Source organism: Cricetulus griseus (assembly GCF_003668045.3).
Source record: "Cricetulus griseus strain 17A/GY chromosome 1 unlocalized genomic scaffold, alternate assembly CriGri-PICRH-1.0 chr1_1, whole genome shotgun sequence".
In the NCBI taxonomy this organism is placed as follows: domain Eukaryota; kingdom Metazoa; phylum Chordata; class Mammalia; order Rodentia; family Cricetidae; genus Cricetulus; species Cricetulus griseus.
In genome coordinates this window covers 222,165,041-222,192,295 of record NW_023276807.1, presented here as the reverse complement: position 1 = coordinate 222,192,295, position 27,255 = coordinate 222,165,041, and the positions used below count along the sequence as shown (strand labels likewise).

General features: G+C 44.5%; 1 long non-coding RNA gene across 1 annotated transcript; it reads left to right on the top strand.

Moving 5' to 3' along the window:
• Positions 1-3,331: 3,331 nt before the first annotated feature.
• LOC113832688 lies at positions 3,332-5,246 on the top strand. Its single transcript, XR_003480136.1, has 2 exons — positions 3,332-3,463; positions 4,964-5,246. It is a non-coding gene; the product is annotated as an uncharacterized LOC113832688 (long non-coding RNA).
• Positions 5,247-27,255: the final 22,009 nt, after the last annotated feature.

The window sequence follows — 27,255 nt, the reverse complement described above, 5'->3', positions numbered from 1 at the left end:
AGTGTGTCCCCAGTGGCACACCTCCTCCACAAGGGCACACCTCCTAAGCCTTCCCAAACAGCTCCATCAACAGGGACCAAGTATTCAAATATATGACCCTTTGGGAGTTATTCTCATTCAAGCCACCACATTCCACCCCCAGCCTCCATAGGCTCATGGCAATATAATAATGCAAAATGCATTTTGTCCAAATTCAAAAGTCCCCATAATCTGTCGGTCTCAAGACTGTTTAAAAGCCCCAAGTTTCTTCTGAGACTCAAGGCAGTCTTATAGCTGTAGTCCCTGTTAAAAATCCAAATCCAATTACATACTTCCAGCATACCATGCATAGAATATGCATTACAATTCCAAAAGGAAGCCGTAGAGGTGTTGTGAGGAAATACTGAACAAAGGCAAGACTGAAACCCAGCAGGGCAAACTTCAGTTCCTGTAGCTCCCTGTCTGACGTTAAAGGGCTCCACCCTTCCAGCTTTGCTGACTAAACACATTTCTCTCTTGGGCTGGTTCCACTTTCTGTGTGCAGCTCTCCTGGGCAGGTATCCCAAAGTTTTGGCATCTCTAACATCATCTTGGGGTCTCCAACACAATCCAGGCCCTCTTTGAGGGCATGACTCCTATGACCTAACCCCCTTTCATTAGGTTCCACCTACTAATCAGTTCACTACCTACCAGTAATGTCACAGGTTAGAAACAAAAGCTTCAACACAGGATCTTCCAGAATTATTCTAGATCCAAAATGTAATTCGTCTACTGTAACCATTCTCAGAAAACTCACACTGGCCTTCAAACAAGCCACGTCCTTCCATGCCAATCCTCGTTTCTAGTAGAGGGTTGAACATCTCACATAACTTATTGAATACTCTGCAGGAAGAGAAAAGCTAGATGGTTGCACAGCAAATCCCTTCACACCACTGTGAAGTCAAGAAGTGGCATTTGATTTTAGCAATCAAATTGGAGCTCATTTAAACACTTGTGGGATCATACACTCTCAAGAAAGACTCAGAGGCCAAGGAAGCAGGAATAATAGAGGTGGCTGGCTAGAAAACAATATATGTAACACTTCCTGCCTTTTCATGCAGAAAAGAAAATCAATATTTGAGTGCTCTCCACCAGATACATTTTAAAACGAAGCAAGAAGACGGATATGGTGAAATTCCAGGTTCCCATTTATGAGATGCCGGTGGTTGGGGGATTGGGGCGGGGGCTCGTGCTGGAATCCATTATTTCACAGACTGCTGAAAACACAGCTTCAAGGTGTTTAGTTCAACAGAGAGCATTTTCGGAACACTTTCAAGTGCTGGGTTCAGCTAGAGCACTGCAAGGATGGGACTGTGGTCTTCATGAGGGGAGAGTTCTCTGCAGGGGAACAGTACAAAGCCTTTTCTACTCATGAATGTGTGTGTGTGTGCACGCAATCATGTGTACACACATTGTCTGTCTATCTGTCGTCTCTTCAGGTGGGTGGCTTCAATTCTGGATCTACAAAGGATCCTTTCTCAGGCTGGAGAGATGGCTCAGTGGTTAAGAGCACATACTGCTCTTGCAGAGGATCCGAGTTCAATTTTCAGCTCTCACATGTCACATGGCAGCTCACAAACGCCTTTAATTCCAGTTCCAGAGTCCTGTGCCCCCCTCTGTTTCTCTCTCTCTCTCTCTCTCTCTGTCTCTGTCTCTGTCTCTCTCTCTCACACACACACACACACACACACACACACACACACACACACACACCACTTTTAAAAGAAAGATACTGAAAAATAAAGAATCCCCTCTCAATTGTTTTTAATGCCTTTGTCCATTGTGAGCCAGGAGTGGTACTAACAGCAGTGCCCAGCATTGAAGACACAAAAAAAAATAAATAAGGATTCCCAGAACACAACAGTCAAGGAGTGACCAAAAAGTCAACAGAGGCAGTGGTTTGAAGATTTACTGCTTGAGGAATGTGGACTGGCCATGTAGGTTTCCAAAGACAAAGCAGGATTTGCAGGTTGTTAATAGCATTTTATTTGTAGAGATATCCCCCAGTGCCAGGACTGGTTGTCTGTGATTATAGGAAAGAAATGCCTGAAAATCTCAGACACATCACACCCAGTGTCTCTTTTGTAATGTGTCTTCACTAAAGTTAAATCTATATGGTATCTACATATACTTTGCAGAACAAGAAAGAAAGAATGTGAAATATACAAAATAATACATATTTGGTCATGTGAATGTTGGGACACAGTAATATAACAAAATATACTGTCAAATGCTTGCAGCCACATTGCTTGAGGCAGTTACAAGCGCAGACTGAAGCATTTGTGGCTTATGATGACTCAACAATCAGGTGTGGGGCTATATATGGTGATGGCAACCTTCCCATAAGCTGTCAACAAAACAAAGACCAAATGCTGTCTGCTTCCACTCACCTGAAATACCTAGAACACACAAGCTCAGAAACAGAAAGTATATCAGAGGAAACCATGGCTAGAGAAGGTGGGATGGGAGTTCCTGCTCACTGGCTACACCAGCTCTGTTTGGAGCCATGGACAAGATTTGGAAATTGTCGGTGACGGTGGTTGCACAACATTCTGAATGCAATTAAAGCCACTGCTGCTGTTCACTTAGAAATGATTCAAATGGGACCGGGCTATTATATAGATTTTTCTTCCAGTAAAAACTACATCTGGCCAGGGTGGTGAATGCAATCCCAGTTCTTGGGAAGAGACTGAAGCAGGGGGATTACAAACTCACAGCCAGCATGGGCTCCAATAGCAAGAGCCCGAGGGAAGGAAGGAAAGAAAGGCCTTGCAAAAACCTTCCTTTATAGTCAGGCAGCGGTGGCGCACGCCTTTAATCCTAGCACTCAGGAGGTTGAGGCAGGTGAATCTCTGTGAGTTCGAGTCCAGCCTGGTCTACAGAACTAGATCCAGGACAGCTAGGGCTACACAGAGAAACCCTGTCTCCAAAAACAAAACCAAACAAATGAAAAACTCGTTTATAAATAAAATGGAGCTGGTCCTAACTCTAGACTACATATCAAGAGTCTGTCCCAGAAGAAAGGGAGGGAAGGAAGAATGGTGGGAAGAAAAGAAGAGGGACTTGCAAAAGCTCCTTTATGTTTATATCTAGAATAGAGCTAGCTGATCCTAGTTCTGAGAATTAAATGCAAAACATTCACCAGCAGGACATCTGAAAGTCTCCTAAGACAATCCCTTGTGGTCCAGGACTATCCTACAGGATGCCCAACATGGCGGGCAAGCGCCACTAAATGCCAGTAAGCCTCCCCTTTATTGAGACAAAAATGCTCAAGTTCCAATTGCCTTCAAGAAAGCAGCTCCGCCCCTCTTGAGAGTCAAGGAGGCAGGAAGTGAAGAGAGCCTAGGAGGCGCCTGGGTTCTGGCCAAGGGCGTGCCTGAAGTCCTGCGGGAGCACGAGGGGCAGAGGGCTCGGCAAAAAGAATCAGCAGAAATCCAGATCTCTGGTAAACGGATCCAGCTGGAGGATGGGGAGTTGGGGTGGGGGTGGGGGTTGGGGGCGGGAGGGACGCGTGAACTATGCGGTGAGGTTTCATCTAGTTTTGGTCCCTAACCCAATCTCCCAGCTTCTCCGCCGCAAAATTCATTGCGCTCCCCTGCCAGACGGTGGAGCTAGAGAGCCTCGTACAGGTCGGGGTCCTCCGGTTCAGGTTTGAGGCAGGGCTGACTCAACCCTCCAGGGATGACACAGCAGGGCTGCCTAGTGTGGCCTGCTAGCAACAGCTGCATTTATTGAATAATTGGCTAATTCTTTACTTTTTTTTCATTTAACTTTAACGACCTATTACAAGTAGCGCGTTGGAAGGTTCAGACAGCTGCAAGCTCCGTCAAGAAATCACTGTGATAAGGCAGGGCGATGTCACCAACCCCTAACCAAGAAATTAAAATCTCTTGCGATCTTCTAAGTGTCCCTGGGCTCACCGCCCAGTGGGGCTGCCGCAGGCCCCTCCTCCCTCCCTGCGGTCAGCTGGGACTTCTGCGGGGGCTGATCACATTCAGTCACGCAGAGGCTCCGCCCACTTCCTGGCCAATCACTGCACTGCCCTCTCCCTCCTTCGCTGCTGCAAGCACCAAATGGATACCCGCGCCTTTAGCCCGCCATCTCAAGGGTTTAAGGGCTTGGGTAGTGACTTCCACAGGAAGAAGATTCGGAGCTTGTGAATCTAAAGCTGGCATTGTTAGAAAGAAATGTGGTTGGCTGACTTGCTGGTAGAGCTGGCTTCTTTACCTCCCGAGGCTCTGCGCTCATATCACAGGCACAAAAACCGGACTGAAAGTCCCTATTGTCACCGCTTCTGCCTATTTGGAGGTGGGGGGTGGGGGGAAGTCCGCCTGATGTCAGTGTCTGTGTAATGAAACGTCCAACCATTTCCCTGCTACCCCCACCCCTCCTAGCACTTCCAGGACTACTTTCTGGCAGCTGCCGGTTATCTCTGTGCGGTGTATTAGATTTCCGGTCGGCAGGGGCCAAGCCTTCGCAGCCCTTGAAACCTGAGCCCTTTCTATATTGTAATTAATGCAATGGAGAGTCCGGCATTAATGATCTAGAGGACAACTGCTCCCCACCACCACCTCTAACACACACACACACACACACACACACACACACACACACACACACACACACTTTCGCAGCATCTCACTGGATCTAGACCATAGGTGGCCAGGCACGTGCCCAGGCAGGTGCCCTTGTTATCCCCACTCTACAGATAAGGAAATAAGAGGCCCAAGTCACCTGCCTGGAATGCAGTAGAACCATTCTGATCAAATACCCGACAAAGGCGACGTAAGGAAGGGAGGGCTTGTTTTTGGCGCACAGTTTAAGGCGAGGTCAAGCATGGTGGAGAAGGAACAGCAGCTGGAAGGTGAGGCAGCTGGTCACATCGTGTCCACGGTTAGGAAGCAACGAACACTAGTGCTTACATCTCTTCTTTCTCCTTTTTTAGGCACCAATCACATCTCCAGACGGCAAATTGATTAGCAGGCTTGGAAAACCGATTGACCAAAGGGAAGCACAAAGTAATGCCAAAAACACTATCTGCTGGGGCAACTTCTAATCCAGGGCAGGAGAGCAAAGATCTTTGGACTGGGGGCTGAGGGGAAAGAGTGAAACTTGGAGATTTCCAAAGGACTAGCAACTAGGCCTTGAAAGAAGGTCTTTATAAATGAATTGTACCCCCACCTTTAAAAAGATAAGTAGATGTCTTTTGAAAAGATACGTGATTTATATTTCGTGTTTATGTGTGTTTTGCCTGCGTATATGTGGACCACATGCATGCAGTGCCTGAACAGGCCAGAAGAGGGCGTCAGATTCCCCCGGGAATTGGAATTAAAGGTTTTGAGTTGGCCATTTGTGGTCTGGGAACTGCATCCAACTCCATATACTAGAGCTACAAGTGAACTCAGAGCTCACCACTTCAGCTAGTCTGGCTACCCAGCTTGCTCTGGGGAATCCCTTGTCTCTGCCTCCCACAGGTGATGAGATCATGGGGCAGTCACTCGATCCACTGAGCCATCTCCCCAGTCCCACAGGTCTGCTATTTTAAGCCACCAAACTCTTGATGCCTTTTTGTGGTAGCCAAGAGGACAGTGCCCAGCAGTGGGGAACCCAGTGTGTCTGGGGAAACACCATGAGACTAGGTCTGGAAGTGTGGGAACAGCCGCCATCCAATGCCAGGTAGATGGAATATCACTGTTTGCATGACACCTACACCGACAGTGAGGAAAACAGATTGCTCTTGTCCTAATCAGGGTTACTATTGCTGTGATGAAACAACACAACCAAAAACTTGGAGTGGAAAGGGTTTATTTGACTTAAGCTTCCACATCACTGTCACTGAAGAAAGTCAGGGCAGGAACCTGGAGGCAGGAACTTGGAGGCAGGAGCTGATTCTCTTGGTGGCCTGCTCAGCCTGCTTTCCTATAGAACCCAGGACCACCAGTCAGGGACAGCACCATTCACAGTGGGCTGGGCCCTCCCATATCAATTAATAAATTTAAAAATGCCTTACAGGCTTGCCCACAGTCCATCTTACGGAGGCATTTTCTTTATTGAGGTTCCCTCCTCTCAGATGACTTTAGCTTGTGTCAAGTTGACGTAAAACCAGCCAACACCACTCTTCTCTTTTTCCAGCCTCTCAGCCATTGGTCTGTTCAGTGGCTAATGTCTGCATATGAGGGGATTATCTGTGAGAAAAGAGATGTAAAGTGCTGACCTTTTAAAAACAGTTCAGCCACAGGTGGGTAGGGAGCTGAGGGACAAGCCGTGACTAACAGAAATGAAGTATGTGAACTTGAATGACAGAAATGGCATCTTCATCTGCACTCTCTCAAATCCAGCACCGTCTTTTGTGTGTATATAGGCAGAAATAGAAGTAAATTAAGCCCACAGTCTTAGCTGTCCTACGATGACGTTTCTGCAGCACTTACAGTTGCTGCAGATGTCCTAAATTGACACGTGACATCATTACTTTAAATATAGCATGCGTTAGCCTGGCTGTGACATCTGGTAATTTAACATGCTGATAACGAAGTAAACATATAACTAATGGGATTTGTGCTTTAGCCACCTTTTTGTGCGTGGCTTTCTTTTTGTAATTCTGTTATTGTTTGTGCGTTGAAAGGCCTCATTTCAGAGAGAGGTCAAAGATTTTGCCAAAGTGACAAAGGGGTTCGTTCCCCCAAGGAAGTTGTGAGCTAAGTCATGAGAAGCAGTTAAAACAGGGCCTGGTACACAGTTGGTTCTTGATATCCATGGATTCCATCGGTTCCATGATCCCCAAAGATAGTAAACTATAGGTGCTCAAGTCTGTCTCCCCTCATTTAAAATTTTCTTTTTAAAGATTTTTTTTTATGTATGTGTATGTACGTGTCTGTATATGTGTGCAGGTGCCTGTGTGAATCAGAAGTGGGCACTGGATCCCTTGAGGCTAGAGTTACAGGTGATTTCTGGGAACTAAACATAGACCTCTATAGGAAGTACTCATAAGTGATGAGCCAACTCACCAGCCCCAGATGCCCTAGGCTTTATGTTTAGAAAGAAAGAAGAAAGACAAAACAAAAATCAGCTATCACACACCCTCCTGCATATTTTGTTAATAAATTATGTCTGAATGACTAATAAGATCTAATATAATGTAAATACTTCATGGGAATAATTGTTATACAGGATTGCTTAGGAAATTATAACAAAGAAAATATCTGTACATATCAGTTGGTTGGGATCTGCTAGTGTCCTGTGTCTCTTTATGGTCTTGCATGTCTTATTTTGTTGTTTTTTGAAACCCAATCTTATCTAGAAACTTAATATATGCATTCAATTTTTCAGAAGGCTCCTGACTTAAGTTGTAAGAGGTAAAAAGCTTGACTGCCCACCAGCCTCCTCATTTTCCATTGCTGCTGGAGATAGGCTCATGTCAGGCATGATTTCATCTCCAAACCATTTTCAGTCCACTGTTTATTGAATGCACAGATGCAGAACTCACAGAGCCAGAGCATCAACTGCCCTTTGTGAATGGCATCTTGAAGCAGTGTCTCCAGGGACAGGGAAGATAGCTCAGCAGGTAAGCATTTTCTGCAGGAGCAGAAAGGAGGACAGGAGTTTTGATCCCCAGAAACCACATAAAAGCCACACAAGCAAAGTGGTTCATCTGTGGTTCCAGCAGAGTCAGGGAACAAAGACAGGGGATCCCCTGGGGGAAGCTGGCTAGACTTTGTCTTCATATATAAGGTGGAGAGTGGTCAAGGAAGATGGCCTGCCCTCAACTTCAGGCCTACACACACATACACACACACACACACACACACACACACACACCATACACATGCATAAAAACATGAAAAGAAGTGCCTTTACTACTTTACTTTGATGCTTAAAATCACAGGCTGTTGTCTCTGTATTCTGAGAATACAGTGTTTAGATCACACTGCTTGAATGCTCAGGGCCTGCAAGGGAGTGTATCTCTGGCAACTATGGAAAATGAGGCAATCAGCACTTTACCTCCTATAACTTAAGTCAGGAGCCTTTCCTTTTATCTAATGTGTATGTTATGCTTTTAGATGAGGTTGCATTAAACAACAACAACAAAAGAAAAGAAAACAAGAAAGGCTATAAAGACACACATGGTATCAGGAGATCCCAACCAACTGATAGCCACTGCGGTTTGGTCTATGTACCGGGTCATAAAGGAAGTAAGCAGTTCCCACTGAAGGGGGCCATCGGGTTGTTAGTCAAGGAGTACTAACATGGGTAGTGCCTAAGGTACCCACAGAAGAACAGTATACATTGGGTCTGTAGACCCAAAGAAGGAAACAGGGAGGACATCAGACGTCCAGGGAGGACAGGATGACAGCAAGGGTGCCTAGCAGCCATGGAAGCCTTTAAAGAAGAATGAGGCCCCTCTGTAGGAGCGTGTCAGGGAGGAAGAAGGAAAACAGATATTTTGACCACATTCTCTAAGCACTCTTCAGCTCTGATATGTACCTTCCAGTGGTCAACATCATAATCTCTGATGTTGTAGGAGGGGAGGGGAGAGGCACTTATTTAGCATATGTGAATTTCTGTTGTGTAACTGATCTTATGATGCTCACCAGACACCAAGTTAAAGAGAGGGTCACCTAATTAACTCTCAAAGGCTCCAACAGGCTAATGAGGCCGGCTCTGTGAGAGTCAGCCTGTCAGGACACAAAACAGAGTGGAGAAGGATGGAGAGAGGACCAGGAAGAAGAGCACGTTAGTGTTCTTGGCTGATGTTAGTCTCCATACTGCACCTGCCAATATTTCAAGTCAAGAATCTGACATCTGGACTGAAGGCACTAGTACCTCAGTCTTCACTCTCAGTGGCACTTGCCAGACAAATATAGAATAGTTGTGTAGACTGGGGAGTCAGCACACTGGTCATATAGACAAGAGACGGGAGAGGGGGTGGGGGAGAGAGATTGATTGATTCCATTCTAGGCTAAGGGTGGGAAAGTCTGCCTTCTTTACTACCAAGCCTCCTGTCAAGACCAGGGCCAGAAAGCAGCAAGCTTCTGGGGGCTGGGAAGTGTAGAAAGTATGCTTCTACAACCTCACTGAGCTCTCCATAATAACTCAACGGCCTCCCGACAGCCAATTGGGTTCCACTGAGACAAGAAGGGGTGACACATCACAAAAGGTATTCAAGGGTGGGGCTGCCATATAATATACCCTCTGTCACTGAGCTCGAAGTCTTGGTCTTAGAAGTCATGGTGTCCTCCTGCCATGGCTACATGCTGGTGAAGGAGAGGCCACAGAGCTGGTGAACTATTTGTGACCTGTGTGACCCATCCTGACTGAGCCATCACTGAAGCTTTTGAGATGCTGTGATGTTTGGGCCAACTCTCTAAGCCTAGCTGTAGAAGTGAAACCCTGATTCTCTGGGTAACAGTATGAAATAGGAGCCCAGAAGAGCCCAGCGCTCTAGCAATGGGCCTGTTATTGGCTCTGTTCCCCATGCCAATGTCTTATGTTCTCTTTCCAAGATGGGAGAGAAACAGGCTCTGCAAGTTTTTATTATTGTTGACAGCCTCCTCCTCCTCACGTCCGAAACTCCACCGAGGGTGGAGATAGACATTCCCAGTGAGAAGCCCTGTGCCAACTCCACATCCCCTCCCCCTGACAGTCCCCACACCCAAGCTCTAGGCAGCAATCAAGACAAGTAACACATGGAGAGGGTGGCAGGGCCTTGGGTTTGATGTGCCAGCCATAGCATCATGACCCAGACAGATATAACAGTGAGGACAGAGGCTGATCAGAGAGGGGAACTTTTTATGCCATATAAAAGGCATAAAAAGAAGCTTACCTTTCTCCTCCGCACCCATTTCCGCTCTACCCTCTTCACCTTCCTCTTAGAAAGATGCTTTACTAAGAACACAATTTCTTTTGATATCCTCCTCCTTACAGTTTGCGAAACAGTCTAATAATGTCCACTGCTGCTTCTCATGGGAAACAAAGGACACTGGGCAGATCTCCCATGGGGGCCGTTAAGGAGATTTAAAGCATCTTGGGGCCTCTGAGCATGTCCTGAGACACAGATGTCAGAAAGCAGATACTTAGGCAGCAAATGTGGCCGAGCAGCATCCTGAGCATCATTAATTCACAAACAGAAGGAAATGCAACAAAGCAGGGAAAGCCACAAGCAGGGTTTGGACAAAAATGAGGGATGAAAATGTTAGTAGATCTGGCTAGAAGGCAGAGAACTAGTAAAGGAAACAGAGAAGGGCTGGAAGGATGGCTCAGTGGCTAAGAGTGTTTGTTGCTCTTTCAGAGGACCAGAGCTTAGTTCCCAGCACATATGTCAGGAAGCTCACAACTGCTCATAACTCCAGTTCCAGGGGATTCAATTTCCTCTTCTGGCCTCTGCAGACACCTGCACATACACTACACTAGGGTTAGGATATACACGAGCACTGCACATGTATATCCTATACACACACACACACACACACACACACACACACACACACACACAGAGCAGCTCACAAATATCTATAACTCCGGTTCCAGAGGATTTGGCCCCTCACACAAATATGTGCAAAGCACCAATGTACATAAAATAAAAATTATTTTAAAAATAGGTGGTGAGATTAAAAACAAGCATCTACAAAGACAAGACATGAGAAAGGCATTGCTTTGCCTCTGATCTGAAGGACAAGCCAGAAGCAAGGAAACAAAAGTATAATCCTAAATATCTCACAGTCATTAAGGCCCCTTGTTTTTTGTTGTTTTTTTTTTCCACTAAGGAATTGCACGGGATAGTAGCTGACAGCTCAAACCCTACGAAGAAGTGGGCCACATTTGAACCCCACTTTGTCGCTTACTTCCTACAGATCCCTCAGCTGCAAATGGAGAGTGACAACCCCAGAGGGTTGTTGATGCCATACACAGACACTTCACACTGTCTTTGATAACAGCATATCAACATTTCAGAGGGGCTCCCCGAAAACTGAGTGAAATGAATGGCAAAAAAGAAAAAAGAAAAAAGAAAAAAAAAGCTGTAAGTACTAGTGATAGAATTTAAAGATCTCAAAATAGTAAGAAAAACCTAGTAAACATTGGTGGCGGGGGGAGGGGGGGGACCCAAAGTGGAAGGAGGTAAAGGACAAAGGTAACTTGTCTTCAACTTCTCTCAGAAAACCCCCTGACCAAGGAAGTGTTAACTATTGGTTTTATGGGAGCACAATAGTTAAGATGCACTCATCAAGTTTTAACACACAATGTGTAGCAGGACTTTCTTTGTACTGCCAGCTCTCAAATAATGACACAGAGACTTATTAGTGTGAAAGCTTAGGCTTAGCTTAGGCTTTTTCCCAACTAGGTCTTAAAACTTAAATTAACCCATTTATATTAATCTACATATTGCTATGTGGCTCATTACCTTTCCTCCATACTGTATGTCTGAATTGCTCTGAATCTTTCTGGCCAATCCCACCTCATGTCTTTGCAGAGTTTCTACTTCTTCCCAGAAGTCCCGCCTATCCTCTCCTGCCCAGCTGTTGATCATTCAGCTCTTTTTTTTTTTTTTTTTTGAAACAGGGTTTCTCTGTGTAGCTTAGTAGACCAGAATAGCCTCGAACTCACAGAGATCCACCTGCCTCTGCCTCCAGAGTGCTGGAATTAAAGGTGTGTGCCACCACCACCCGGCTCATTCAGCTCTTAAAAAAAAAATTATTTACCTTTATGTGCATTGGTGTGAAGGTATTAGATCCCCTGGAACTGGAATTATATACAGTTGTAAGCTGCCATGTGGATACTGGGAATTGAACCTGGGTCCTCTGGAAAATCATCCAGTGCTCCCAACAACTGAGCCATCTCTCCAGCCTCTCAGCTCATTATTAAACCAATCAGAAGGTACCTTGGCAGAGACACATCTTCACAGTGTACAAAAAGGTTATCCCACGAAACACACACACATACATACACACCAGCTGCAAGATGGCTCTGTGAGTAAAAGCACTTTCCCAGTGATGAGTTTGATCCCCAGGACACACATGGTAAAGAAGAGATCCAGCTCCTGGAAGTTGTCCTCTAACTTTCACGTGTATTAAAAAAGAGAAGCCAAAATTCATTGCAAGTGAGAAAAAACATTCATAATCCTGAAATAATTATGAAAAAAGACATGTAATTACTTTAAAGGTAAACATCTTAACAAAAGAACTCAGAAACTTAGGATGGCATACAAGTATGTTTAAAGGATTAAGAATGCTAATGCCAACATCCTCTTCGAGGATAAAAACCATCTGCTAAAGTCAGGATATTTCATTATTTGAAGTTCTCACTAATGAAGTCAGAAAAAAGAGTTCAAAAAAAAAAAAAGAAAAAGAAAGAAAGAAAGAAACAGCCTTCATTACTCAGAAAGAGGATAAATACTGCTTCTACGATTTACTTGTAGAGCTAACAAACTCAATGCAATCATTAAAAATATTCATGAATTGGGTTGGGTTTCTTTTTGGCTCACAGTGTGAGGGGGTTCAGTCCACCTAGTAGGGAAGGCTTTACAACAATGACTCCAGCTGTGACAAGAGGAGCTTGAGGCGGCTGGTCACATTGTTAGACAAACATTCAGAGGCAGAAAGAAAGACCACCATGCCAACTGAAGTATATGGACGAGGCAAACTTTACTCTTAATCAAGAGTGTGCCTTCAGAAGAGTGCACACACACTGAGGCAGGAAGGGCATTTGGCTTTTATTCTAACTCAGGCGTTGGCTGTGTTTCCCCCTATTTGCTAGGGTCCAACCTCACAATCTTATTCAATTGGCTGGTCTGAAAAGAATTGGCCAAACAGGAAATGAAGGAGAAGGCAAAGGGGGTCATTGATCCAAAGAGAAAAGGGTCACTACTCCAGGCTATCAAATTCCTAGAATGGAGCATCGAGCCTTTGTGTAAACAAAAGTTTTCTTGGGTGGAGGGGAACCAAACATTTGCATAAAAGTCTTACAAGGTGGGAGAGATTAAAAATACCTTAATTCCTTGTCCTAAATGTAAGTTTTATAGTATTTGATAGAAAAGACTCATATTGGACATTTCTTACAGCATGGCACTTGTGGTCATTAAGCAAAGAGAGAGGAATAGTCATGTCCAGTTGTCTTTCCACTCAATCTGAGCCCAGCCCGTGGGATGGTGCTACACACATTCAGGGTGGGTCTTTCCTCATCCATTAAGCCTCTCTGGACCCGCCCTCATAGGCATGCCAAGAAGAGTCACTCTAGATGACTCTAAGTCCAGTCAAATTGGCAATAAAGATTAATCATCACAGTCATGACAAAATATATGCAATTAGCCCCTGAGAAACTGTTCAATATCATTGCTCATTAGGGAAATGCAAATTAAAACTATAATGGAATACTATGGTGTACTCATTAGCATGTCTAAAACAGTCTTGACCACATTGAATATTGGCAAAGGATATAGAAGACTTAGAATTCTTACTGCTGGTGGGAATGTAAAATTAGAAAAGCATTTTTGAACAGTTGGGCAGTTTGCTAAAAAGTTAAAAACACTTAACTCCCATGTGACCCAGACATCCCACTTGCAGACATTTATCCAAGAGGAAGAAGACCATATGCCCACAGGAAGATCTGAAGAAGAATGCCCATCGTTAATCCCACCAGTTGAGAATGAGACCATCACCACAATTTGAAGCAAGCTTAAATTAAATACTGACCAGGTGGATGGGCTCTGGCCAGCTCCATCTCTGATTTTACAGAAAAATGGCTCCATTCAAGTTTTGCAGGGGCTTAAGGCATAACCCATAATTCACATTTCCCATGAGGCCCAGTCAGGGGCAAGTATACATCCTGCCTCCCACTTACATCCAGTCAGGTACACGGCAAGGGTACCGCCTGACATATTTCCTGTCCACGTACCTCCCACCCACATGTGATCAAGAACATCAGGGGCAGATAGTTAACCTTGTTTAGAGAAGTAAAAACCTGTGGCTTGCTACCGCACAAAAATAATAGCCTCCAGCATTTCAGGAACTATCTGTCATTGGGCAAGGGGCTATGTATTGCTGTGTGTCCATGGCTTTACCTGTCCTCTAGCATCTCTTTAGGCATAGTAATTAAAACTTAAAATGGAACTTAGGCTCTCGCATCATAGAAGCTTTATTTGCAATGGCCAGACCATGGAAACCATAAGCAGGTAAATGGACGGATATGGTATACAATCCATATGACAACACACAGTGACAAAAGGGGTGAGCTACCGATGTAGGAAACAATAGCAGGCTGGGAAGATGGCTCAGTGGGTAAAAGTGCTTGCTGTACAAGCTTGAGGACCTGAGTTCAAACTCCCCAGAACCCATATAAAAGGTCAGCCAAGCAGTGCGCTTATCTGTAATCCCAGTGCTCCAACTGAGAGATGGGAAGTGGAGACAAGAATCCCCAGAAGCTCACAGGCCAGCTAGCCTGGGGCACACAGCAGCAAACACCAGAGACCCTGTCTTAAGCAAGGCAGTAGGGGAAGACTGATACCCGAGGCTGTCCTCTGGCCTCCATATAGAAACCATGGCACGTGAGTCCTTCTCCTCCAAAACAGATGATGCAAAATAAGCACACCAGCGAGCAGACAAAGAAAAGAAGAAGAAGAAGAACATGGTAGCTAGCTACTGTAAGGTTCCATTAATTCAGACTGCTCTTCTAGAAGCAGAGGGACATCTGGCTGACATCTGTCAGGTGTGGTTCACGGAGGGGGGGTGCACCAAAAGATGGAAGGAAGGAAGCTCTTGTGGCCGTGGAAATGTTTACAAATGTTTACTAATTAGATTGTGGTGATGCGTTTACAAATGTGTACACCAAAACTCACCTAAATGAAGCCAGGCGTGGCGGCCCATGCTTTTATTTCCAGCACTCAGGAGGCAGAGGCAGGCAGACCTCTGTGAGTTTGAGGCCAGGTGATCTAAAGAGTAAGTCCAAGGACAGCCAGAGCTGGAAACAGGGGCAGAGTTTTTCTGTCCTGACCTGGTACCAAATAAACCACAAAAACTTACATTAATTAAAGAGTGTTCAATCGATAGCTCAGGCCATGTTCCTAACTGGCTGTTACATTTAAACTAACCCACTTCTATTAATCTATGTATTGCTATGTGTCCGTGGCTTTACCTGTCCGTTAGCATCTTCCTTCTTGGGTGGTTTGCTGGCATCTCCCTTGACTCCATCCTTCTTCATCTCAGTCCTCAGTCTGATTGTCCTGCCTAGCTGTATCCTACCTTGCTATAGGCCACATGGCTTTATTATTAACCAATGAGAGTAATACATATTCACAGCACACAGAAGGATTGCCCTACAGCACAGGGCTGCATAGTTAGACCCTGTCTCAAAACAAAACAAAAAAACTCATCTAACTGTACACTTTACAACTATGCAGCTTACTAAATCAATCATATAGAACTGAAAATGTAACAAAACAATCAAATAAATGTAGTGACCTACATGTTTTTAGAAGATTTGTTTATTTTTATGTGTATGAGTGTTCTGCCTGTGTGTATGTGCATCATGTGTGTGCAATGCCCAAGAAGGCCAGAAGAGGGCATCAGGTCCCCTGGGACTAGAGTTACAAAGGTTGTGATCTACCATATGGGTGCCAGGAACCTAACCTGGATCTTCTGTGAGAGGAGCAAGTGCTCTTAACCACTGAAGCATCTCTCCAGCTCTACACATATATTTTTACATTCTAGGAATACTCTGTTATAAAATACAATGGGAAAATGTCTTGTTTGCCATACCAACAAAAAATATAATACAACCTACATAAAATTTGTAATATGTGTGTTAGGCATTATATGAAACAATATCTTTGTAACAGTTCAAATCTTTGACAATATTCTGAGAAAATAAACCTGAATAAATGAGAGGACAAAATATATTGAGCCAGCAAGATGTATTAATGGGCTAAGGTAACAACCTAAGCTCAATCCCCAAGACCCACATAGTGGAAGGAGAGAATTGCGATTCCCACCAGTTGTTCTCAGACCTCTACTCTCACCTGTGGCATGCACGCACGCACACACACACACACACACACACACACACACACACACACACACAAATAAATAAAATATTAAAACATCAAAATATATACCCATAAGAAAGATCTGAATGAATGTAGTAGCCCCCCACACATAGTGCATCAAAGTGAGTTCCCACTCTGAGATAAAGGCCACCATATCTGTAGCTGCTAAAAATGTTGATTGCTCTTAGGGTAACCCACTCCAGGAATCTCCCTCCAGTGGAGAAAACCAAGCCTCCTAAGTTTAATGGCTCCCCTCCAGAATTTTGTTCCTAGTGACTGATCAATGGTAGGGAAGGTGGTTTACAAAGCCCTGGTGTCATGGTTTCAATTGGCAATGTCCCCCCACGGGCTTGTGTGTTTGAGCACTTGGTCCCCAGGTAGTATGGGTTCTGGCTTAGCTGGCAGATAAAGGCCACTAGGGGCAGGCCTTTGAGGGTTATAACTCAGCTCTGGTTTCTGTTTCTTTACCTTGATCTTGTTCTGTCATCATGTGACTAAACCAGGCTGCAACCTCCCGTTACCATGGATTTCTACCATCAGGCTTTCCCTACCGTGGTCGACTGTACCTCAGAACCAGGAACCAAAATTAACCTGTCCTCCCTTACATTGCTGCTGTCAGGTATTTGGCCCCATGATGAGAAGCATAACAGGGATTTGGTCACATGATAAGAAATGTAACTAATATCCCTGGTCCTTTTGCCTCAGTTTGGAGTAGTTGTGACAATGGATGGCAGCTGCAGGACCTCCTTGGGATCTGTGCCCTTGTGAACTCCACAGTGTTCAGCTGCATACTCTTCCTTCCCCTGTGCCTGAGCTGGTGATCCCAGGGGCTTTCCCTAATAAACCTATTTATGCAAATCTCCCTCTGAGTCTGCTTTCCCAGGGAACTTGACCTACAATAGAGGGTAAAGGTGTCAATTATTCCCCAATTAAAGTATACACTTACCACAAGTTCTCATCGGAATAACAGTGGAATCATTTTACTAAGTGAAAATAGCAAAAAAAAAAAAAAAAAAAAAAAAAAAAAAAAAAAACAGGAGGGGGAGGGGCACAGTAAGAATAACGAAGTTATGCTTGAAACACAGGAAACTAATTTTATTAGAAAGCTATAACAACTTCTCAGGAAACTAAATTTTATTAGAAAGCTCTAATAACTTGAACAGTGCATCAATGGTGCCATTGTAGGAAAGGTCACAGAAGCAAACCAACCATGAGACACACAGGATTGTCTCCTTTTTCGTTATTACCATTGTTTTTTTATTTAGTGTGTGGGGGGAAGGATCTGGCAAGCAGTAACAGGTAGAAGTCAAGTGATAACAAATGGGAGTCAGTTCCCTCCCCCCTCAATGTGGCATCCAGGCACTGACCTTGTGTTACCAGGCTTAGAGGCACGTGTCTCTATCCACTGAGCCTTCTTGCGGACCCCGGATGATCTTATCTTTCTTCAATGCTCTTTGTGCTTCCCTGCCTTTTAAAATGTTGTTCTGTCATAAGGACACCAACTCTTTAAACCCCTTTTTCATGGAAACAGTTCATTCTTTCACATGGATACTAGTGGCAGTGTTGCCATTCCTCTAGCCCCTAATGACACTAATGAACATCATCGTCAATCATCATCATCTCTGTTCACACTAAATCACAATTTAACCTTTAGGATAAGGCTATCTTGCCACTTCTCACTGTTAAGATTCCACTCGAGTAAGCCCCCTGCCTCATCATGCACTGAGTCCCTTACCATCCAGCTGGGTCTTCCTGTCCCCCTTAGGTGCTGCTACCATCAAAATCAATTCCATATCCATGTGACCAGCAATTCCTACACTCGGGCTTCTCAGCCCCTTAGCCTCAGAGCCAGGAATCTGCCTCTGCAATCCATGCCCTGGGCCATAGTGGCCTCTGTTCTCTTGGGGAGTGATCCTGCCAGCCAAACTGTCCACTCTGACATTTCCATCCATGACCACAGTGTTCTCACTCCCTGCTTCCTGATGTCTTCTTCTGCATCTTCTCTCACTCCACAGAGATCCCCATATATGAACACTGTGGGGATTTAGAACATCTCGATCCCATCTGAAATGTCTCCTTTCTTTGAACATGAACACACGTGGTTTACAAATACTGTGTCCCCTTGTCTCAGTATGTGAACTTCTATCCCAACTTCCCTTGGACTCCTAGGTTCACTTCCAGGTCCACCCTACTACCATAAGTTGCCAAGGAGTCTAGAAGACAAATGTCATCAAGTTCCTTCCCTAGGAAGGACTTTCCTTGGTTTTGTCATCATGAAGTCCAAACCACTGCACTGGGACCTAAAGTCCATTTTGACTCCACTCCTCCTCTTCCTCTAGCCACACCCACCCTTGCCCCTTGTGTTTCAACCAGAATGGTTTGCACACTGATGTCTCCCACACTCAGAAATCTGCATGTGCCAGTCCCTTGATCCACAAGTCCTCACGGTCACCCTCTTCCCCAGATGGCATTAACAATGCTTAACTAAAAATCTTCACAGTCCCTCTGCACACACACACACACACACACACACACACACACACACACACACACACACACACACAAGCACTAGGAGCTCTGAGTGGAAACTGTTTCAATGTCAGAGTCGGCTACCAGCCTGGAACACCTGTGCGCAGGGAATTGAGAAGAATGTCTTCATTGTTGCATCCTCAAGTCCATCGCTCAGCACAGGACACAGGAGGATACAGAACCATCACAGCTTGGCTAGATGAAAAGAGGAACAGCACAAGGAAAAAAAGCGTCAGGCTTGGATTCCAACATCCTGGACCCCAGTTGCTGCTCCTCTCTCACTTTGCTAAGTGACTGCAGGAAATTTTCTTAAGCTTTCTGATACATGTTTACTTTCCCTATAAAATAGACATAAGGGTAGCTACTTTATGAGGTGGCTTATGGAGTCAATTAGAGAACACATGACATGCAAAACCCATTTTCTGGTCTATGACAAAGCCTAGCTTCCCTCTCACCTCTCTTTTCCCTCCCTCCTGTCTTCTCCCCATCAGCATCCCTTACTCTTCCTCAGAATTTACACAGCGACAACAAGAAACAAACCCACTTACTTCAAACCCATCTCTGACTTCAAAGTGTTCCACTCCCTGCCCATGACTCAGTCGGGCTAACCACACAGTTGCTACATCTTATAGTTGACCTTTTAACTCGTCTGACAAGGTAAGGTTGCTAGGAACAAAACGAATGTATTCACCTGGGTGTGCCCTAGAGTCTTCTTAATGAGGAGCCATGAGGTGTCTAAGTTCTTCATTCAACAAGCCTTAGACGACAGGAGCTTTGGAATATCTGTAGCCACCCAGCTGGACCCTTCATGACACACTCTAGCCTAATGTGACCCCTGAGGTCCAGGTTCACTTTGTACCAATGGAACATACAAGAAGTTTCAAATTAATACAGCAATTCAGAACATATAATGCCCAGCAAAGGGAAGTCACCAAGTTACAATTGTCGGCCTTGTGCCCATCCTGTCTAGGAATGTGATGATGGCATGCCTGTTTTGTAGATTACATCCTTACAAAGAGACAAGGAGAGTGCTTAAGGCTGGATGGAGAAGGAGGAGGGAGTGTTACTTGCTGGAACTGAATAGTGAGGCAGAAAGGAAACGCAGAAACAGACTCCTCACCCTGCTGGCCTATTCCCTTCTCTCTATACTGGACACATGCTTACAGAAGCAATTATTGCAATCTATGAGGAACGTAATCCAATTTCCAGTTTACATAGCAGAAAACTGACATTCAGAGACATTAAATAACACATCCAAAGTCACACAGGTAGGTATGAATGATACCAAAATCCCAAACCCAGACTGTCCAGCCCTGTAGAATATGCCACTTCTACTCTACCAGACAGCCTCTAGTATAGTATACATGAAAATAGAATAACATCCATGTGGAATGAACTTAACTGATTTTATCAAATATATAGCTTGATCCACGGTCACCTGGCAAGAAAATGTTTTAGAAAACTCCAGGTTCCTGCCCATCATGAGATCATCACCACATCCCAACAAATAAAAAGCTGAAGACACCCTACTTGTTAAAAGTGAACCAAGAGAAATTCTAAGGAGGAGACCAGCCTTAAAGGGATGCACCCCGGTGTTTGTGAGGAAACGGAAGAGAAAAGAATCCCATTGCGTTTCCAGCAGAGAGAGGGGAAAGAATCATTTAAAAACCCAGACCCAGCTAGGGAGGCAGCTCTGCCAGTAAATGCACTAGCCACAAAAGGCTAATGGCCGGAATCTAGTCTTCAGAACTCCTGAGAAAAGCAGATGAGAGACAGGCGTCTGTAATCTCATACAGCAAGATGAGAGCTGGAGACAAAAGCATCTCTCAGAAGCTTGTGAGCCAGCTACCCTGAAGTTTGTGGTACAGCTGGAGAAACAAGGAAACCCTGCCTCACCACTGTGTGAGAGAACCAGACCCCAAAGTTGTTCTCTGGCCTTACAAGTGCACTGTGATAGGTACACACCACACACACACACACACACACACACACACACACACTGCATAATAAGCAAATAATAGTAAATAAAAATAAATAAAGCATGGTGCTGGAGAGATGGCGCAGCAGTTAAAAGCACAGGCTGCTCTTCCAGAGGACTGGAGTTCAAGTCCCAGCAACCACATGACAGCTCACAACTGTCTGTAACTCTAGTACCAGGGGATTTGACACCCTCACATAGACACAGACATGCAAACAAAACATAAATGCACATAAAGTAAAAATAAATCATAAAAAATTGTTTAAATAAATAAAGCACAAGTACAGTCATGAGATTGGAGAGATGGCCTCAGGGATTAGGAGGACATACTGCTCTTGCAGGGCAAGAGGACCCAAGTTCAATTGCCAGCACTCATGTCAGGAGACTTACAATCACCAAGACTCCGGCTTCAGGGGCTCTGATGAGCTCTTTTGGCCTCTGTGAGCACTTGTACTTATGTACATACACACTTGCGCGTGCACGCACAGGTAAAAATAAAATCTTTAAAGCCCAGTCTTTCTCCATATCTGTCGAGGATGGATTTTAAAACCCTCAGCAAACACCAAGTTTTTGGATGCTCAAGTCCCTTGTGGAAGAAAGCATGGTGCACAAATCCCCCACATACAATCATCTTACTGCATTTGTAAAACCTGTCACAATGTAAATCGTTATGTTGTTTAGAAGTAAGGGCAAAAAGGAAGTCTGTACTTGAGTAGTACAGTGTTTTTCTGAGCATTTCCCATGCCAACTTGGTAGGATCCGTGGGTGTGAGACCCACAGATAAGAATGAACTGGACATCCTTATGTGTGGCTGGACATGTAGGTGTGTGTGTGTGTGTGTGTGTGTGTGTGTGTGTGTGTGTGTGTGTAGGTGTGTGTACAGGTGTTTTGTCTGCATATATGTCTATATAGCACATGTCTAGTACTGGAGAAAACCAGAAGAAGGTGTCTGTCTTAGGGTTTCTATTGTTGTGACAAACACCACAACCAGAAAGCAAGTTGGGGGTGAAAGAGTCTATTTGACTTATATTTACACACCACAGTCCATCATGGAGGAAGTCAGGACAGGAACTCAAACAGGGCAGGAACCTAGAGGCAGGAACTGTTACAGAGGCCATGGAGGGGTGCTGCTTACTGGCTTGCTCCCCATGGCTTGCTCAGTCCACTTTCTTATAGAACCCAGGACCACCAGCCCAGGGATGGCACAATCACAATGGACTGGACCCTCCCCCATCAATCACTAATTAAGAAAATATCTTACAGCCAGATCTTATACAGGCATTTTGTCAAATAAGGTTCCTTCCTTTCAGATAACTCTAGCTTATGTCAAATTGGCATAGAACTAGCCAGCACAGTGTCAGATGTCCTAGTATCAGAGTTAGAGATGGTTGTGAGCTGCCACGTGGGTGCTAGGAATTGAACCTTGGTCCTCTGGTAGGGCACCCAGTCCTCTTAACCACTGAGCCATCTCTCCAGCCCCTTGAACACTGTTCTTAGCAAGGACTGCCTTCAGAGAAAATCATTTAACCACAACCCACTTGCTAAGGTGAACTCAGAGATGGACCAGCCTTCAGGAAGGGAAATAGCTAATTCTAGCCCCTTTTGCCATCTTGTCCCAACAAAAGGAAATATATTCATTACTTTTGTTGTTGCTGTGAACAATTGCCTGAAAGAAGGCAAGGAAAATGTACTTTGGTTCATTTTTTTAGGTGGTACAATCCATTGTGGTGGAAAAAGCATGAAGGAACAACTCTATGGATCTGGGGCTGTGTGATGCTCCCCGAAGCTAGACCAAGAAGCAGAGGAGAAGACAGGAAGCAGGGCCAGACTTTAACCCCCGAAAGACCCGCACCCAGTAACTGACATCTGCCAGCAAGAGACCATGGTCCAAAGGTTGCACAGCCCTGCCCCCAAAATAAACATAAATACCAGCTAAAGGTTAAAGGTTCAAACACAGGAACCTGAGCAGTTCATGTCCCATTCAAACAGGGTGGGGAAACAGAATCATGTGTTTAGTTCAGAGCCTACCAACATAGACCCAATATGAGCCGGAAACCTGAGCAAGGGACCCAGAATCTCTTGTCTGTCCCACCCCCTTACCACTGTATTATTAAAGGCCTACTTAGAACCAGCAAGATGGCTCAGCCTGTCAAGGCAGTTGCTGCCAAGCCTGATGACCTGAGTTCAATCCCTGTGCAAGGGGAGAACCAACTGCAACAAATTGTTCTCAAAATTCTACACATTCATGCGTGTACCCCACTACACACATAAACAGACTCCTTGGCTTGCAGCTAGCCACCTCTCCCTGTTTCTTCCCTTTTATGTGTGTCTCTGACCTTGTAACAATTAAAACCTAGAATTTCCCACACCGGCTCATGTTTTGAGCCTTTGGCCCTCAGTTTATGGCACAAGTTTGAAGGCCGTGGAGCCCTCAGCAGGTAGATCTTGGCTGATGGAAGTAGGTCACTACTGGGAGGTAAGGCTTTTGAAAATCATCCCCACCCCTGATCCCTGGCCTGCTCTGTCAGTTTCCTGGAACCCTGCTGTAGGAGCTATGCTGTTCTGTCATGTCTTCCCTGCTGTCTTACACTAATGTCCTGCAAACATGCTCCAAAATAAATCCTCCCTTAAGCTGTTCCTGTCGGGTGTTTTGTAATAGCAACAGGAAAGTAACTAACACAGTCCCCATTTCTTCTTCCTGTAAGAGGACCAGTCATATTGGATTTGGGACAACCCCAATGGCCTCAGTTCAACCCGATCACCATTTTAAACACCAATTCTAATTATAGTAACTCTTTAGATACTGAGGGTTAGAATATCAACATAGGACTATGAGGACAGGGGTGGGGACAACTGAGGCCAAAGCAGTATCAAAAATATGATGAGGAAGCTGGAACGATGGTTTGATGATTTGTTGCTCTTGCAGAGGACCCAGGTTCAATGCCCAGCAGCGACATAGTGGCTCACAACCATTTGTATCTCCACTTCCAGGGGATCTGATACCTTCTTCCTACCTTCACGTGGGGCACATACATGCATGCAGGCAAACCATTCATACACATAAAATAAGATAAGCTAGGCGGTGGTGGCACACACCTTTAATCTAGCACTTGGGAGGCAGAGGAAGGCGGATCTCTGAGTTCGAAGCCAGCCTGGTCTACAGAGCCAGTTCCTTGACAGCCTGGACTGTTACACAGAGAAACCCTGTCTTGAACCCAATATATACAACGGGGTAGAACTAGAGAGATGACTCAGTGGTTAAGAGCACTTGGCTGCTCTTCCTTCCAGAGGACCCTGAGTTGATTCCCAGCACCTACATGGCAGTTCACAATTGTCTGTAACTCTAGGTCCAAAGAATCCAACAACCTCTTCTGGGCTCCATGAACACACATGTAGTATATAGACATATGCTCAGGCAAATGCCATACACATCAAATAAAAAATCATAATATATATATATATATGTGTGTGTGTGTGTGTGTGTGTGTGTGTGTGTGTGTGTGTGTATGGGGCATTGCTCCATAATTAATTCTCAAATGATCCAGAAATAAGTTATTGCTATAGTATTTCCAACTTTTATGTTAATTTTCTCTTGTTTAAAACCAAAAACATGTGTCTGAAGGTTGTTCTTGTATTCTTCCTAAAATATTCTGGGTGTGGGCTGGAGAGATGACTCAGAAGTCAAAGGCATATGCAGTTGTCACAAAGGACCCGAGTTCAGCTCCTAACCCTGACTCTGGGTGGCTCACAACCACCCAGACTCCAGCTCCAAAGAATCCGATGCCCTCTTCTAGCATTGCACGCACATGCATAGACACATAATTTCAAAAAAAGTTAATTTTCTGGGAGAAATGAAAGTAAGAGAATATTTTTATTTAGAGAACTGGAAAGGAATTACTTATATCCCTGATGTGTAATTCAAACTACTTTAAAAAATGTGCTCCAGTGAATTCACAGATTCCAGATCTCTGCCATGGTCCTCTCACACACGTGTGTGTGATGTTTTCAGTGCTGATGGTTTTGTTTCTAAAGTGGCATCTTCCATCATCTTAGGATTCTTTCAATGGTCTATCAGCTCGGTGAGCCTCTCACAGTGCCACGAAGTAAATTAACCAGTGAAAGAAAGGGTTTGAGAAAGCAGCCACAAAGGCGGGTTCAGTTTTTGCCAGATTATGACACAGAGTCATGTACGGTGAGTGGTTTCACATTCAAAACAGCAGGTGGAGTTTATTGAGAGGGGAGTGGATGAAAACCAGAGGGGCCACGTCAATAGAGAGACACAGAAGGCTGAATCTTGCTAGAGAGCATCAAGATGAGATGAAGAAGATTGAGAGATGTAGCTCAATTGGGAGAGTGCTTGTGTAACATGCACAAAGCCCTGATTCTGAGTCCCACCACCACATAAATTGTGTGTGATGGCACATGCTTGTAATTCCAGCACCTGGGAGCAGGAGGGTCAGGGGTTCAAGGCTAAGCTGTGTAACAAGAGGTTCTTTGTCCCAGTTAGCCCCTTGGCCCTTGCACCCCAAATAAACACACAGACACTATACTAATTATAAATCTGTTGGCTGGTGGTTAGGGCTTCTCATTAGGCTAGCTCTGTCTTAATTATTAACCCATTTCTACCAATCTATGTATTTCCAAGTGGTCTTCGCTTCTCTCTTCCCGGGCTCTACATGCTGACTCCATCTGCCTACTTTTCCCAGAATTCTCATATCCTAGCTCTGCCTATACTTCCTGCCTGATCAATCAGCCAATCAGTGTTTTATTCATCAACCAATAAGAGAAATATATACAGAAGGACAACCCCCACTATCTCCTCTTTTATGTCTAAATAAGAAGAAGGGTTTTAATGTTAACATAGAAAAATTATATATAACAAAACAGTTACTAAGCAAGAACTATAGTTACAATATTTAGTCCATTAATATTTATCATCTTCCCTGTTTGTGAGTCTAAAGTCTTATGTTTCTACCCTCATCAAGGCTGGGACACATGCAACCATTAAAAAATGAGACAAAACAAAAACCCTGAAAAATTATCAGTCCTCTTAGATCTTCAATAGCACCCCTTCCCCTCACTCAAACACACATCAAAGGCAGACTTCTTGGTGAAAAGTTACCCACAGTGACCCCACAGGCTCCAGTCACATTCGCTGGCCAAATGTGTTTTTTGTAGGAAATGTGTCCCATCTGTGAATCCCACTGTAAGGAACTGGATAAACAATTTATTATTTTATCTGCCCCTCCCTGATTTCTGTCATAAAGTGTGGTGATATCTTGACGTACTCTAACAAATCAGAGTGTAGAGCTAGCCACTAGTTAGCCATAAAGGCCAGGCAGGGGTGGCACACACCTTTAGTCCCAGCACTAGGGAAGAGGAAACAGGAGTGATATGGCTGGGAAGAGAGGGGAATATAAGGTGGGCAGAGACAGAAACTAGCCTAGCCCTTTTTTTTTTCAGTCTGAGGACTTCGTAGAGGTAAGAACTCTAGTTTCTGGCTCCTCTGCTGCTCTGATCTTTCAGCTTTCAACCCTTAATATCTGATTCTGGGTTTTTATTATTAACACCAATTAGAACTTTGGCTATATGTGGCTTCTCCTTTTGAAAATATTTCCTTGCATATATATGCAATATGTAATATATAATTATTAGAGAAAGAGCCAAGATTTCCTTTTATAATTTTGTGTGTGAGTGTGTGTATATGCGCACGCGCGTGCACGTGTGCTGTTTAAAGAGACAGTCAAGTTGGAATGTTGTCTCTTTCTAGTCCTTGAGTGACCATACACTCATGCATGCAAGCTCGCACATGTTCACATACGCACTCACATGCAACACACACATCACATCACAATAGTTAGGGAGACTGGTTAGCCCACATTTGATCTCTAGCGTCTTCATTTTTCTAGGACTTAAACCATTCTTTTTCTTCTATGTGGATGGCCCATTGACTTCTAATCCCTTACTCAATTAAAATTGTATCTGTCTTTTAAGATTTAATAAAGCACCATTTATTCGAGCAAGTCTTCTCCCACGGCGGCTCCTACTCCCTGTCTCTTTTGCCTGTCAGCCCCTTATTATACCCCGTGTACTTGGCCATTATGCTATCAAGGTTCGGGTTACTCTAGGGCAGCAGTGCTCTCTTGCTCCTCTTTTTTCTACCCACCTCTCTCTGCACCAGCTCCAACACACAAGTGCTTAATAAACACTCTGTGAGTTTAACAGGCTCAGGGTTAATGAGATCTGATCTCCCCGGGGCTTTATTTACAGATGCTTTTCCCACTATAGTGTTGGAAGGCATTGAACCAAAAATGCATGGGAACAAGCCTCTTCCTGCAGTAAAATAAGTTTCAAAAACATTAATTAGAAAGGGCCTTTGCTATTAAAGTGAGAACAGGTCGGAAGGCAGCAACGCCTTTCTCATACACCTAGTCAGTTAAAACGCATGAGGGTTTGTGCCATGGATTGCAAGTCCTGAACTTGAAACCCAGGTCCCTTAGGCTTTGTGAGCCCTGACTTACATTTCCTTTCCCAGTTGCCTCACATCAATGACATCCAGAACAATGCAGGGAAAAGATGCTGGAGTTGCCCCTGATTTTATCAGTGGCTACAGAGAACCAACCTGGAAGCTTGAGCAGGGACCTGGCCAGAAAAAAAAGTACGTTTCAAAGGAGGTATGAGTTTATCATACTTACTTGTT